Source organism: Anomaloglossus baeobatrachus, chromosome 7 (genome assembly GCF_048569485.1).
Source record: "Anomaloglossus baeobatrachus isolate aAnoBae1 chromosome 7, aAnoBae1.hap1, whole genome shotgun sequence".
Taxonomy (NCBI): Eukaryota; Metazoa; Chordata; class Amphibia; order Anura; family Aromobatidae; genus Anomaloglossus; species Anomaloglossus baeobatrachus.
In genome coordinates, this window is record NC_134359.1 from 152,214,113 (window position 1) to 152,229,534 (window position 15,422).

General features: G+C 44.6%; 1 protein-coding gene across 2 annotated transcripts in view; it reads right to left on the minus strand.

The window, feature by feature from the left end:
* The window catches only part of HIBCH (3-hydroxyisobutyryl-CoA hydrolase), a 787,172-nt gene that overhangs the window by 350,448 nt on the left and 421,302 nt on the right, over positions 1-15,422 (minus strand). The gene's annotated exons all lie outside the window — the stretch shown is intronic.

Sequence of the window (15,422 nt, forward strand, 5' to 3'; positions counted from 1 at the left end):
AGTCATCAGGCTTTGTCCACAGGCTATTTACTTCATGCAGCATTTGCTTGGACCTGTCCCGCCCACAGCCATGACTCAGTCATGGGTACGGGATTGAAATAGACCAGGTGAGTGCTGCTAAGAGCAGTTCTACTATTCATATGTGAGGCCGTATGGCACATTTTATAAAAATATTTTAGTGTAGGACTGCTTCAAATGAGATTTGCCGTGACGTGGCGAAGCAGCTCAAGAAATTGCAATTTTTTGCCAAAAATCTCAAAATTTTTAAAATAAGTACAGTTTGGAATGTTTAGTGCCGCAGTGCACATTTGGTGCTGGCTTTTTGTTTTTTCTTCATTGAATTGGTCGGTGGTTGACCTCCACCTTGCTATGCACCCCAATTTGGGATGTATTCCATCTGTCTGGATTTTGGCGGTTGGTGACTGTTCACATTAAGTCATCAGGCTTTGTCCACAGGCTATTTACTTCATGCAGCATTTGCTTGGACCTGTCCCGCCCACAGCCATGACTCAGTCATGGGTACGGGATTGAAATAGACCAGGTGAGTGCTGCTAAGAGCAGTTCTACTATTCATATGTGAGGCCGTATGGCACATTTTATAAAAATATTTTAGTGTAGGACTGCTTCAAATGAGATTTGCCGTGACGTGGCGAAGCAGCTCAAGAAATTGCAATTTTTTGCCAAAAATCTCAAAATTTTTAAAATAAGTACAGTTTGGAATGTTTAGTGCCGCAGTGCACATTTGGTGCTGGCTTTTTGTTTTTTTTTCATTGAATTGGTCGGTGGTTGACCTCCACCTTGCTATGCACCCCAATTTGGGATGTATTCCATCTGTCTGGATTTTGGCGGTTGGTGACTGTTCACATTAAGTCATCAGGCTTTGTCCACAGGCTATTTACTTCATGCAGCATTTGCTTGGACCTGTCCCGCCCACAGCCATGACTCAGTCATGGGTACGGGATTGAAATAGACCAGGTGAGTGCTGCTAAGAGCAGTTCTACTATTCATATGTGAGGCCGTATGGCACATTTTATAAAAATATTTTAGTGTAGGACTGCTTCAAATGAGATTTGCCGTGACGTGGCGAAGCAGCTCAAGAAATTGCAATTTTTTGCCAAAAATCTCAAAATTTTTAAAATAAGTACAGTTTGGAATGTTTAGTGCCGCAGTGCACATTTGGTGCTGGCTTTTTGTTTTTTCTTCATTGAATTGGTCGGTGGTTGACCTCCACCTTGCTATGCACCCCAATTTGGGATGTATTCCATCTGTCTGGATTTTGGCGGTTGGTGACTGTTCACATTAAGTCATCAGGCTTTGTCCACAGGCTATTTACTTCATGCAGCATTTGCTTGGACCTGTCCCGCCCACAGCCATGACTCAGTCATGGGTACGGGATTGAAATAGACCAGGTGAGTGCTGCTAAGAGCAGTTCTACTATTCATATGTGAGGCCGTATGGCACATTTTATAAAAATATTTTAGTGTAGGACTGCTTCAAATGAGATTTGCCGTGACGTGGCGAAGCAGCTCAAGAAATTGCAATTTTTTGCCAAAAATCTCAAAATTTTTAAAATAAGTACAGTTTGGAATGTTTAGTGCCGCAGTGCACATTTGGTGCTGGCTTTTTGTTTTTTCTTCATTGAATTGGTCGGTGGTTGACCTCCACCTTGCTATGCACCCCAATTTGGGATGTATTCCATCTGTCTGGATTTTGGCGGTTGGTGACTGTTCACATTAAGTCATCAGGCTTTGTCCACAGGCTATTTACTTCATGCAGCATTTGCTTGGACCTGTCCCGCCCACAGCCATGACTCAGTCATGGGTACGGGATTGAAATAGACCAGGTGAGTGCTGCTAAGAGCAGTTCTACTATTCATATGTGAGGCCGTATGGCACATTTTATAAAAATATTTTAGTGTAGGACTGCTTCAAATGAGATTTGCCGTGACGTGGCGAAGCAGCTCAAGAAATTGCAATTTTTTGCCAAAAATCTCAAAATTTTTAAAATAAGTACAGTTTGGAATGTTTAGTGCCGCAGTGCACATTTGGTGCTGGCTTTTTGCTTTTTCTTCATTGAATTGGTCGGTGGTTGACCTCCACCTTGCTATGCACCCCAATTTGGGATGTATTCCATCTGTCTGGATTTTGGCGGTTGGTGACTGTTCACATTAAGTCATCAGGCTTTGTCCACAGGCTATTTACTTCATGCAGCATTTGCTTGGACCTGTCCCGCCCACAGCCATGACTCAGTCATGGGTACGGGATTGAAATAGACCAGGTGAGTGCTGCTAAGAGCAGTTCTACTATTCATATGTGAGGCCGTATGGCACATTTTATAAAAATATTTTAGTGTAGGACTGCTTCAAATGAGATTTGCCGTGACGTGGCGAAGCAGCTCAAGAAATTGCAATTTTTTGCCAAAAATCTCAAAATTTTTAAAATAAGTACAGTTTGGAATGTTTAGTGCCGCAGTGCACATTTGGTGCTGGCTTTTTGTTTTTTCTTCATTGAATTGGTCGGTGGTTGACCTCCACCTTGCTATGCACCCCAATTTGGGATGTATTCCATCTGTCTGGATTTTGGCGGTTGGTGACTGTTCACATTAAGTCATCAGGCTTTGTCCACAGGCTATTTACTTCATGCAGCATTTGCTTGGACCTGTCCCGCCCACAGCCATGACTCAGTCATGGGTACGGGATTGAAATAGACCAGGTGAGTGCTGCTAAGAGCAGTTCTACTATTCATATGTGAGGCCGTATGGCACATTTTATAAAAATATTTTAGTGTAGGACTGCTTCAAATGAGATTTGCCGTGACGTGGCGAAGCAGCTCAAGAAATTGCAATTTTTTGCCAAAAATCTCAAAATTTTTAAAATAAGTACAGTTTGGAATGTTTAGTGCCGCAGTGCACATTTGGTGCTGGCTTTTTGTTTTTTCTTTAAAGTATAGCAGAGTAACTTCAGCAATGTTAACAGGCGAATCATCAGGGGGCAAAAGAGTAGTCAAACAGTCAGGGTCAGCTAGGAAAGTTGAGTCACTGCAAAGGGAGGATCAATATCAAAATCAGAAAGCAGAACCAAGTCAGACGCTGGGAGATCAGGTATGCAGAGGGAAACACAAACAACATACAAGAGAGGGAAGTCAGGGGCTGGGACAGGAAGACAAACTGGGGAGGGTCAAAGTCAGGACACAGTAGCAGGGAGGCAGAACAGATCAGAAACACTCACCAGAGCCAGTATACATGCTGCAAGGCAGAAATATCACTTACTCTGAGCCATAAGTAGAGAGGCAATATATAGCGTCCTGGGATCCAGAACAAGGCAAGGGAAGTAAACCCCTGACATGACCAGGCCAGAGCTGGGTGTAACCAGCAGCAGGGAAAAGCCGGCCTGGATCATGACATTTAATCACTGGATTATGTTTCCCATAGACTTATATGGGGACCAGAACCATATTTTAAAAACCAGATCACTGGGATCCGCCAGTCCCGGTTATCTGCGGGTCCGCTCATGACTAATAATAATCCTAAACACAAGTCAAAATGACCAATAGACTATCTCAAAAGGCGCAAGCTGAAGGTTTTACAATGGCCCTCATAGTCCCCTGATCTGAACATCATAGACAATCTGTGGCTATATCTCAAAAGAGCATTGCATACAAGACGACCCAGGAATCACACAAAGCTAGAAGATTTCCAAGGAAGAATATATACAAATCCCTCAAATAATATAACTGAAAAAATCTTTGCTGGCTACAAAAAGCGTTTACAAGCTGTCATACTTGCCAAAGTGAGGGTTACTAGGTACTAACCTTGCAGGCTGCCTAAACTTTTGCATTGGCCCATTTTCCTTTTCTGCCAATTTAAAAATGTAAAAGAATACTTTTTTTCTCCTAAAATATAAAGGAATCTGTCATCTTTAACTTTATGCCTATAGAGATCATTTAAACTTTAACTTTAACTGTTCACAAACACAGTAGTTTTGACTAGGGGTACCCAAACATTTACATGCCACTGTATATTGTAATGTCTTTATTATCTGTTCATGTCCCTGCTCAAAGGTAACGTATTGCAGAATATGTTGACACTATATAAATACAATTATTATTTATTATAATGCCCTAATCACCTTCTCCATGTCTTCTACCAAGACAAAAAGGTCATCCTGGCTCCATAAACAGCTGATGAGGATATCAAGGAGCAGACATATCACCTTTCAAAGATGTCAATAAAGTCATCCAAATCAGAGGGGAGTATCCTGGCGCTGCTGCTCTATGTATCCACTCTTAATTTGTTTTAGAGTGTTTAGGGAGTTTTTAACCTCAGCTTTAATATATCTAATTTCAGAGGCAAAGGCAGGGGAAACTTCACAAATTATTTTCTCAATAAATGAATGACACATTCATGGAGACTATGCAGATCTTTTCATCAGGCTCAGAACGCAAATTCTGAAGAGTCACATATATATACACAACAGGACATAGAATGGAATCCGATTGTACCTGATGGCCTGACTGTACAGAATAGAGTTTTTTATGTGTTTTGGATGAAAACTGTCCCATTTCAGGTATGTTGGACAGTCAATTGGCTTCTTGTACGGGGAGGTCGCTATTTCACTGTTCCGTAGTTTAATGATGGTGTCCAAAAAATTGATTTCAGGGCAGGAGTAGTTGAGTGTTAAGTCCCCGTCACATACAACGAGATCGCTAACGAGATCGTTGCTGAGTCACAGTTTCTGTGACATAGCAATGATCTCGCCAGTGATCTCGTTATGTGTGACACCTACCAGCGATCAGGCACCTGTTGTGAGATCGCTAGTCATTGCCGAATGGTCCGGACCATTTACTTCAAAGGCGATGTCCTGCTGGGAAGGACGCATCGCTGTGTTTGACGCCTACCAACGACCTATCAGGGTGCCACGGCCGCAGAGATCGTTATACAGGTCGCTCATCGTTACTGCGTCGTTGGTAAGGTCTGATTGTGTGACATCTCACCAGCAACCTCCCAGCGACTTACCAGCGAACCTTATCAGGTCGTATCGTTGTCGGGATCGCTGGTAAGTCGTTGTGTGTGACTGGGCCTTTAGGTTGATTGTGGGATGAAACTGATTACAGTGTTCATGGAAGGTCTTCAGCTGCTCCTCAGACTCTGTCCAGATGATTAAAATATCGTCAATGTAACGGTAATAGGCCAGAGGCCTGATAGGAAAAGAGGATAAAAAGTCCCTCTCAAGCTTGGCCATGAAAAGATTTGCACATTTTGTGTATAAATATGTGACTCTTCAGAATTTGTGTTATACTGAGCCTGATGAAGAGACCTGCGTAGTCTCGAAAGCTTGCTATTATTACCATCTTTTCAGTTAGCCATTAAAAGGTATCAACCACTGAGGACTCTCAGTTCTTTTACACAATTTTTTTTTTATATCTACTGGCTAACACGGTGCAAAGATATATTATACCTGTATCAACATTCATGGAGGTCATTTATCTCCGCAAGAGATATTTAGCAGGCAAATTTGGAGGAGGGATCAGCTCTTCAGAGTGGTCTCCTCTGTAGGCTGTGAACTTCTCTATCCTGAGGATCCAAGAAACAAGAGAAGCTTGGTCCTGGCAAAATAACCTAGCTCTGGGTCACTCCACTATCACCCAAAAATACAGCCAGCCTCCATCAGGCATAACCCGGAAGTCATCTATGCCACTTCCAGGTGTGCTTCCAATGTCATTCTTCATGCCATGCGTTGTCCTGGTTCTTGGCACCCTCCTAGGCAGCCTGGCGACTTGCTTGAAGTACTTACATCGCTGCCCTCACGCATAGCAGGAAACTCCCCTCTCAGCTGAGCCCTAACTGTAAGCAGTACATTCTGTTGCCAGGGAAAGAAAGACCTGGTAAGTCATTTTGAGAGATCTTTTAACTGGAAACACCAGGGTTTAGGATTCCTCTCCATGGACAGAAAACCATTGATGCATTGAAAAGACTACACTTTTTTATTTTGTAAATTTCCTGTCCTTGAAGGTCAGATCATCTCTGTAGGCTGCGGTTATTGGTGAAGGAGAAATAAGTGGTGCAATGTTTCAAGTATATTTTATAGATATGAGATACCCATAATAAATCCTCTTTAAAGCATTTCTAAGTGCCTCTGTATGTAGTCCCTACTTTTTCTGTTAGTTATTGGTTTCAAGGACATATTTCACGACTTGTCTTTTACCTACCCCATAACAAATTGATGATAGTTTTCAATTCTGCCTAATACTAAGTGGATTTAATAATTTTTTTTATACTAAAAAATTATCTTCGGAAGTTATGACTCCAATTAAACTGCTCCAAAATGGCTGTAAAGTCTCACTCAAATGTCCATGTTTCACATACTGTACATGTTCTATCCATGATTTTCACAAATAAAATACTTACCCATTATAGCCTATGGGGACATTCACAAGTCTGTTTTTCTTTGTGGAATGTTTTAATGTGCAAAAAGCACGGAGACATGTATGACAGGGTATGCGGCAGAGCAGTAAGGGATGCCAGGCCAAGGAACAATCCAAAGGGCTTTATTGGAACCACAAAGATAAAGCACCAAACAAATATAAATCCTTAAAGTCTGCAAGGAGACCACAAGAAAACAAAAGATCCAGGGGCGCCTCCCGGTATTCCAACGCCAGGGAACATATGGCAAAGGTCCTTATATGAGTTCCTTGAGTCCAACAGGGTGAACAACAAAAAGCAATCCCACGTGGCCACTGATCTCCAATCTGTGACAGTCCATACACAGGCTATAGTATCCAGCCTCAGCAATAGATCCTAGTCCTTCTCCAGCCGAGATCCAACTAACTGAACTAACATGGGTCTCATTGTTCTTCTCTCCTGGGATCAGCCCCTTAGGTGGGCAGAAGAGTCCTACTCCGCCTGGACACTTGATACGTGAATGGACTTTAGAAGTCCTGGCTCTTTCTTGTTTACCAAGTTGTGGATTGGAGAAGTCCCATGCTGAGAAGAACAAACAATCCCCCACCAGTAGTACATACAGGACAGTCAAGGAGAGACAGACTATTATACCATGAGCAAAGGTGGGGGAGGGACACACTGTTACAACCCCTCCCCCCCTCAATTTGTGTACGGACTAGTGACCTCAAAAGGTCGCTTGTCAAGTACTCGTAAACATGCCGATCCTGACTCAGGGCTCCTCTTGCCTGGACAATCCGTCTGCATTTTGGTGTTGGCTGCCCCTTCTATATTGTATTGTAAAGTTATAGGGTTGAAGAGCCAGGCTCCATCGTAGTAAGCGTCCATTGTCCTCAGAGACTCTGTTCAGCCAGGTGAGGGGATTGTGATCAGTAACCACAGTGAATTCTCGTCCATACAGATACGGCCTTAGTTTCCTAAGGGACCATACTACAGCCAGACATTCCTTCTCAACAGTTGCATAGGCCACTTCTCGGTCCAGCAGTTTCCTGCTGAGGTAGGCAATGGGGTGCTCCTCCCCGGCTGCATTCACCTCGCTGAGTACAGCTCCCAGTCCATAAGAAGAGGCATCAGTCTGCACAATGAATCTCCTCTTATAGTCTGGAGCAGCCAGAACAGGGTCGCAGACCAAGGCGTCCTTCAGCCAGTTAAAAGCCTCATCACAGGCTGGATTCTAGATCACCAGCCGGGGCATCGTTTTCTTCATGAGGTCTGTTAGGGGCTTGGCCACAGAGCTGAAATGAGAAACAATTTTTCGATAATAACTGGCAGTGCCCAAAAAAAGCCATAACTTTGTTTCTTAGTTTGGGGTACAGGCCAGTCTCTAATAGCCTGGATTTTGGCAGGTTCAGGACGTAACTTCCCTCCTCCTACTCGATGCCCTAGGTATTGGACTTCACCCATCCCCAATTGGCATTTATCAGGTCGAATAGTTAGCCCTGCTGCGAGAATCCGGTCAAGAACAACAGCTACTTGATTCAGATGTTCCTCCCATGTGTGGCTGAAGACGGCGATATCATCGAGGGTAGGCACAAGCGAAGTCGCCACATCCCCGGAGGATCTGGTCCACCATTCTCTGAAAGGTTGCAGGGGAGTTTTTCATTCCGAAAGGCATGTTTAGAAATTCATACAGACCAAAGGGGGTTATAAAAGCCGACCTTTCTCTACCTTCCTCCATCAGGGGAATTTGCCAGTATCCTTTACTGAGATCGTATCGAGACCCACAAGAAGAATCACTCACCAGCTGTGACAGCAGTTCGGGTGGCCTCATTTCCATTGATGGGTTGAACACGTCCACATCTGCTGCTCTCTTGGCTTGACTTCTGGTTATCGCACAGACAAAGTGGCATTGAAGATTCCCCACATCTTTCCCTAGAAGAATGTCTGCAGGAAGGCCGCTCATCACACCAATCATGCATTGTTTTGCCCCAAAGCCATAATGCAGGGTCACACACGCTCTTGGAAAGTATCTTTGAGTACCTCCAGCCAATTCAATGGCAATTCCTGGTCCCTTTTGCATTGCTTCTGGTTGAATTACTCGGGGATCTGCGATGGTGAGAAAAGCCCCAGTGTCACGAAAGCCAACAACTTTTTGGCCATCCAGCATGAGCTCCTGTAGATGTTTATGCTAAAGATCAGAAGAACGGACGGCTGTGGCTCGCACCCCATAGACTCCTGGTAGGAAAGTCAACATACCAGAGTGTTTGGCGAATCATCAGGGAGTGAATCCTGCTCTTCTCCTGTTGAGGTTGTCTGTAGATAATGGACAGGCAAAGGGGGGTCTGTAACTGTTTTGCCTCCGAACACCTGGACAGTGAGCTTGCAGATGAACCAGCTGCCCACATCCATAACATCTACGTTCTATGAGTCTTTCTCCACGTCATACTCCCAAAGAGGAGGCAGGAGTAGTAGGAGGCACATTCACACGAGGTCCGCCATGTATTGGTAGTCTAATGGGACGGTGAACATTGGAGGCCAAAGGACAAGGGACCACTAGTGTTGGGGAGCTGGTAGTTTTTTTCTCTCTGACTAGTAGCCTTTTCCATTGAGGCTTGATGGTGAGAAGCTCATCAGCTAGAGCAGCAGCTTGTTCCACTGTCTCTGGTCTCCTCTCTCGCACCCATTCCCTGATTTCAGCAGGGCACCTGGCATAGAACTGCTCTTTCAGGATGACCTGGAGGAAGGTCTCCCAAGTTAAGGCCCCCTCTCCCTCCAGCCAGCGATGGCATACTTGTTTCAGTCTGTGGGCATACATCTTGAAAGACACTTACCCATCACAGGCTAACGTACGGAACTGAGTCCTATAAGTATCTGGGGTCACGGCATAATGTTCTAGAATGGTCTGTTTTCTCTCCCCATACTCACAATTCCACTGAGGGTCCATAGCTCTATAGGCGTCGGCAACTCCACCCTCCAAGAGGCCCACCAGGTGTCTGACTCGCTCTCTTTCTGGGACTTTCATTAATCGGCACTGATGTTCAAAGTCCTATAAGAAGCCTTCAATGTCACCTGCAGCTTCATTAAATGTCTTAAAGTCCTTGCGGGACACTCTGGAAAATTTCCTCATAGTGGGTGCTGTGGTTACAGTTTGTCTGGAGCCTCTAGCTGCTTCCACAGCAAGCCTCCTCTCCAGCAATGCTGCCCTCTCTTGAGCTCTGCGAATGGCCTCCCTCTTATCTTCTATGGTGGCCTCATCTCCAAGCAGTTCCATCTCCTCCTCATACCACACAACCCATTGACTTTTTTGGGTATTTACCTCCAGCTCCCGTCTTTCCTCCCCTTGCTGTGGAAATCCTTCCTCGGTGCCATCTTGCAGGCAAGCGTTTTCCAACGCATCAATTAGTTACTCCTTAGAGAGTCCTTTGTAGCCGACTCCTAATTCACGGGCCTTTGTTTGAAGGCTCACCACAGTCCAGTTCTTGTACTTTGAGGTTCTGATTCCAGATGTTAATGGGCCGTTTGTCCTTCATTCTTTCTGCTCTGATCCCGCCGCTGCCACCAGTTTGTGACGGGGTATGCGGTAGAGCAGTAAGGGATGCCAGGCCAAGGAACAATCCAAAGGGCTTTATTGGAACCACAAAGATAAAGCACCAAACAAATATAAATCCTTAAAGTCTGCAAGGAGTCCACAACAAAACAAAAGATCCAGGGGCGCCTCCCAGTATTCCAACGCCAGGGAACATATGGCAATGGTCCTTATATGAGTTCCTTGAGTCCAACAGGGTGAACAACAAAAAGAAATCCCACGTGGCCACTGATCTCCAATCTGTGACAGTCCATACACAGGCTCTAGGACCCAGCCTCAGCAATAGAGCCTAGTCCTTCTCCAGCCGAGATCCAACTAACTGAACTAACATGGGTCTCATTGTTCTTCTCTCCTGAGATCAGCCCCTTAGGTGGGCAGAAGAGTCCTACTCCGCCTGGACACTTGATAGGTGAATGGACTTTAGAAGTCCTGGCTCTTTCTTGTTTACCAAGTTGTGGATTGGAGAAGTCCCACACTGAGAAGAACAAACAATCCCCCACCAGTAGTACATACAGGACAGTCAAGGAGAGACAGACTATTACACCATGAGCAAAGGCTGGGGAGGGACACACTGTTACAACATGTCTGTTTTTTTTATCAGCGTCCGTCAAAAATTAATATCACCCATACAAGTCTATGAGCCTATGAAAATGACAGACCGCACAGAGATGCCATGCATGTGCAGTCCGTGAATAACATTGCCACTTATATAAAAGCTCTGTAATTTCTTTATTTATCCTCCATACCTGAAAATTACTGATGAAATAGTGGTCAGAATGTCAGTGTTTACCATCAAACACTGATAAACCACTGATCCAAATCACTTGCACTATTATTTTGCATACCTGAACAGACACAGAGATCTACAGCGGGTGAAATGAGCATTGAACACGTCACCAATTTCCTAAGTAAATATATTTTTGAAAGTGCTATTGACATAAAATTGTCACCAGATGTTGATAATAACCCCTCCCATCCACACAGGCAAAGAAATCTAACCATAGATGTCTATAAATTTAGTGATGTGTAATAATGAGAAATTACATGGAAATGTATTTAATACTTTGTACAAAAGCCTTTGTTGATGATGACAGCTTCAAGATGCCTCTAGTATTATGTTCTTTCCACTTCCACATTATGGCCCTAAGAGTGCTCACTGGAACTTTCCATAGTTTTTAAATTCTTCTGATCATCAGATCAGTATGTTTTTGTGTATGAAGCCCTGGTGCCACATACTCTTGCCAGGCTGTGCCATCACTGTTGCTGTTTGCTGAGGTGTACATTCCTCAAAAGGGACATCTACATGGCTGAGTCCCTAATCCATTTCAAGGGGAGGCTTAAATTTAGACAATACCTGCTCAGTAAGAGGGTAAGGAATGGAATAAAATTGTACAAACTGAGAGAGAACCTCCGGGTACGGCTACAGATTTAAGGTTTCTGAAGGGAACGGCACCCGGATTGAATCACCTGAATGCTCGTGTCCTGTGACTGAGTGGGAAGATTGTGGACCTGAGGTGAGGTCACCGAGTTCAATGAGGTTACCTGAAATCAGTTTACCTGCAGTCACAGGTGGGGTACCATGGGAACCTCCAGCTCTGACTGCAAATAAATTGAGTGACATCATCACTCATCGCTGCGGCTCAGTCAATCTCTGTCTGAAGCCACAGCGTGTGGACATGTTCAGTGCCCGCACGATATGACTTCAGTATGCATGTTAAAGGATAGCTGATGAAACGGGTTAATCTGCACTGCCAGAAGAAGATCACTGAAGATCGATGGGGATTAAAATATCTGATTTTATAGTTCTATATGCATTTCAGAGCTGTATAACCCCTTCTTCAGGAATAAAATAAATAATTTACATTACCTGTAACCATGGGCCTCCCTAGCCTAACAATACCAGCCCCCCACTGTCGGCTTTATCATGACTGGGTATCAAAATTGGGGTGGGTGAAATAACACGCCATTTTTTAAAATAATTTATTTCAATAGTTTAAAAAAATCTGCATATGGTCACTCTTATTTTGATACACAGCCAAGATAAGCTCACAACAGGGGTCTGTAGCCTGTAGCCGTATGCTTTATCTGTTGCGGGTATCATATTATGGGGGACCCTAAGCCAATTTTTGCCAATGGTAGAACAATTTGAAAGTAGACAGTTTAGAAAATATTCTTCATCTTGCATTTCAAAAGAAAATTCAGGATTATAAAATTCTGTGCAAAGGAACTCACAGCTATTAAGTAACAGATCAGCCAGACCATGAACGGATGATCCTTGTTTCTTCATTACATCTAAAATACAGAGATTGCAGGTAGAGATGTGTGTGAAAGTATGATTTCAGAGAAAAACCTTAGCCTTTGCCGTTTTGCACTGCTGAATGTGACCTAATTCTTTTTTTTTCTGTTCTCCCTAAGCCGGTATGACAGCAACAGCAGGGATATGCTATTTGAGCAGAAAATGCTACATAATGCAAAGACTTAATAATCCCTGTAATGTGCAAGCAGGATACACAATATTTCACAGAAACCAATAAAAAAAAAAAGAAAAAAAATACAGAATTAGGGTGGGTGTACACTTTCAGGACATTGTTTTCGGATTATTGACTTCAACGGTGTCTGTTAATTAGGTAATCCGACACCATTGAAGTCAATAATCAGGTTGAACTCCATGACGGATTGCCGGATTTGAGTTCAATAACAGGGCCGCAGCTGTGAGCGGTGAAGTCTGTGAATTCACCTGAGGTCACAGCTGGGATACCGTGGCAACCGACTGCTGTGACCTCAGGTGAACTCCACTGAAATCACCTCTCTCACAGCTGCAGCTCTGTACGGCACCTCACAGTGTTTGCTCACATTTTCTAATGTGATGGCGCACTTTGACCTCAGATGTAGCAGAGCCGGGATCTTCATGGAATGTCCTGTCTGTGGATTACATAAGAGCTGCTGGGGTATTTTGGGAGTTAATAAATTGGAGAAAGAGGGTGTTTTGTTTTAACAAATAAATGATTTTTTGTGTGTTTTGTGATCATTTATTTTTATTTACACGATTAGTAATGGGGGTGTCTCATAGAACCCTATTAATTACTAATCCAAGGCTTGAGGACAGCTGTGATTTCTTGACAAATCACAGCTGTCATTAACTCCTTATATTGCCATAGCTCAAGGGCCATTGGCATGAGCTGGGTAAAGTGCCGGAATTGGCGTATCTAATGGATGTGACAATTCTGGGGTGGCTGCGGGCTGATAATTTTAGGCTGAGGAAGAGTATAACCATGGACTTCCCCAGCCTGAGAATACCAGTTCTCAACTGGCTACTTTATCCTGGCTGGATATCACTGGGAGGGAAGGCAGGCAGTTATTTACCGTATTTTTCGGACTAGAAGACGCATCGGACCATAAGACGCACCCTGTTTTTAGAGGAGGAAAATAGGAAAATAAAATTTTAAGCAAAAAATGTGGTCATGACACTGTTATGGAGCGTAGATCTGCTGCTGACACTGTTATGGGGGTAATGTCCCCAAATTCTCTGCTAAGGTACCCCATCCTGGTAATGATCCTCCTGCCTTGTATATGATCCCCATCTTTGTATATATGTACCCCATCCTGGTATATGCCCTCATCCTGCTATATACTCCCATCCATCCTGCTATATACCCCATCCATCCTGCTATATACTCCATCCATCCTGCTATATACTCCCATCCATCCTGCTATATACCCCATCCATCCTGCTATATAATCCCATCCATCCTGCTATATAATCCCATCCATCCTGCTATATAATCCCATCCATCCTGCTATATACCCCATCCATCCTGCTATATACTCCCATCCATCCTATTTGGCCCCATCCTGCTATATACTCCCATCCATTCTGCTACATACTCCCATCCATCCTGCTATATGGCCTCATCCTGCTATATGGCATGTATCCTGTATCACACAAAAAAAAACGTTTATACTCACCTTTCCTCGCTCCATGCAGCATTGCTCCTCTCCCTGTCTGTGGCTGCAGCAGTGCCGCTGATCTGTGTGGAGCCGTCACCGGTCACTTCCTTGCAGCATCGCGATGTCCTCCCGTCTGCCGGTCAGCTGACCTGCGTGGAGACTAGTGGCGCACACAGCAATGACGTCATCGCTATGCTCACCGCTCTCTACACAGATCAGCTGACCGGCAAAGACAGGAGGACATCGCATGCTGCAGGGAAGTGACCGGTGAGTGTACGGTAAGTATTCACTGCCCCAGGCACTGATGATGAAGCGCGGGGGGCAGTGAATACAGCCGCACATGATCACTCCAGGCTGTAGTTGCCAGGGGTGATCATGGCCGGCTGTTTAGTATGCGCGCATCCCCCGCCCATCATCCCGCCCACCTGTCAGCGCCGGGTTCATATGTAATGAGCGGGCCGACATGGTCACGGCAGGCTGCTACAGCCTGCTCGTGCCCCCGATGACTCGCTCCACCGCAGCACCCTCATTACCCGCAGCCCTATATTCAGACCATAAGACGCACCCCCCACTTTCCCCCAACATTTGGGGGGAAAAAAAGTGCGTCTTATAGTCCGAAAAATACGGTAAATTATTTATTTAAATAATTAAAAAAACAAAACACATGGGTCCCTTGTATTTTGATACACAGCCAAGATGAATCACACAGCAGGGGGTTGCAGCTTCCAGCTGTCTAGTTTATTTGTGCTGGGTAGCAAAATACGGGGGACCCCATTTTTTCAATTATTTATTTTTACGCTCCACTTCGGGACCGAGACAGTTAGTGTGAGGACAACCAATTAATCACAGATGCTCACAGAAAGGGGGGATGGGGAACCAGTGAATATGCATGAGATATAGCCTGAGCGGACCAGGAAGCAGTGTGACAGCCACGATGAGACTTGGTAAGTATAATTGTCCTGCTTTGATCCTCATTTTTTCTTCCTTTTTATTTTTATCCGGGTGGCCGAACTCTAACAGTAAGGCCGGTGTCCCACTTGTGATTGCATCTCGCATGAGTTTCGCGGTGCATCACTCTGCACGGACTCACACTCTGCTCACAGGAGCGGATCGGCTGCATAAAGATGCATGCAACCAACCCGCTCCTGTGAGCAGAGTGTGAGTCCGTGCCGGGTGATGAACCGCGAAACTTGCGTGAGATACACGCGAGGCAATTGCAAGTGGGACACCGGCCTAAGACTGACTTCCCTGAGAAGTACGTGTTCGGTATCTGGTATGGACCTCAAACTCTACAGTTCGGATTCATCCCATCATGTATTTTGTTCCCATAGTGTAATCACTATTGTGTCCACATGCCAACTGGTGACTATTCTGGGGGTTGCAACTTGGGAATCCACACTGTACTGTATCTCATTGCCAAAATTAAGCACGTAAACCAGAGAATTACTTGAAGTCTGCATCAAAAACTAATCAGGCAGCCTAAGGCTCATTC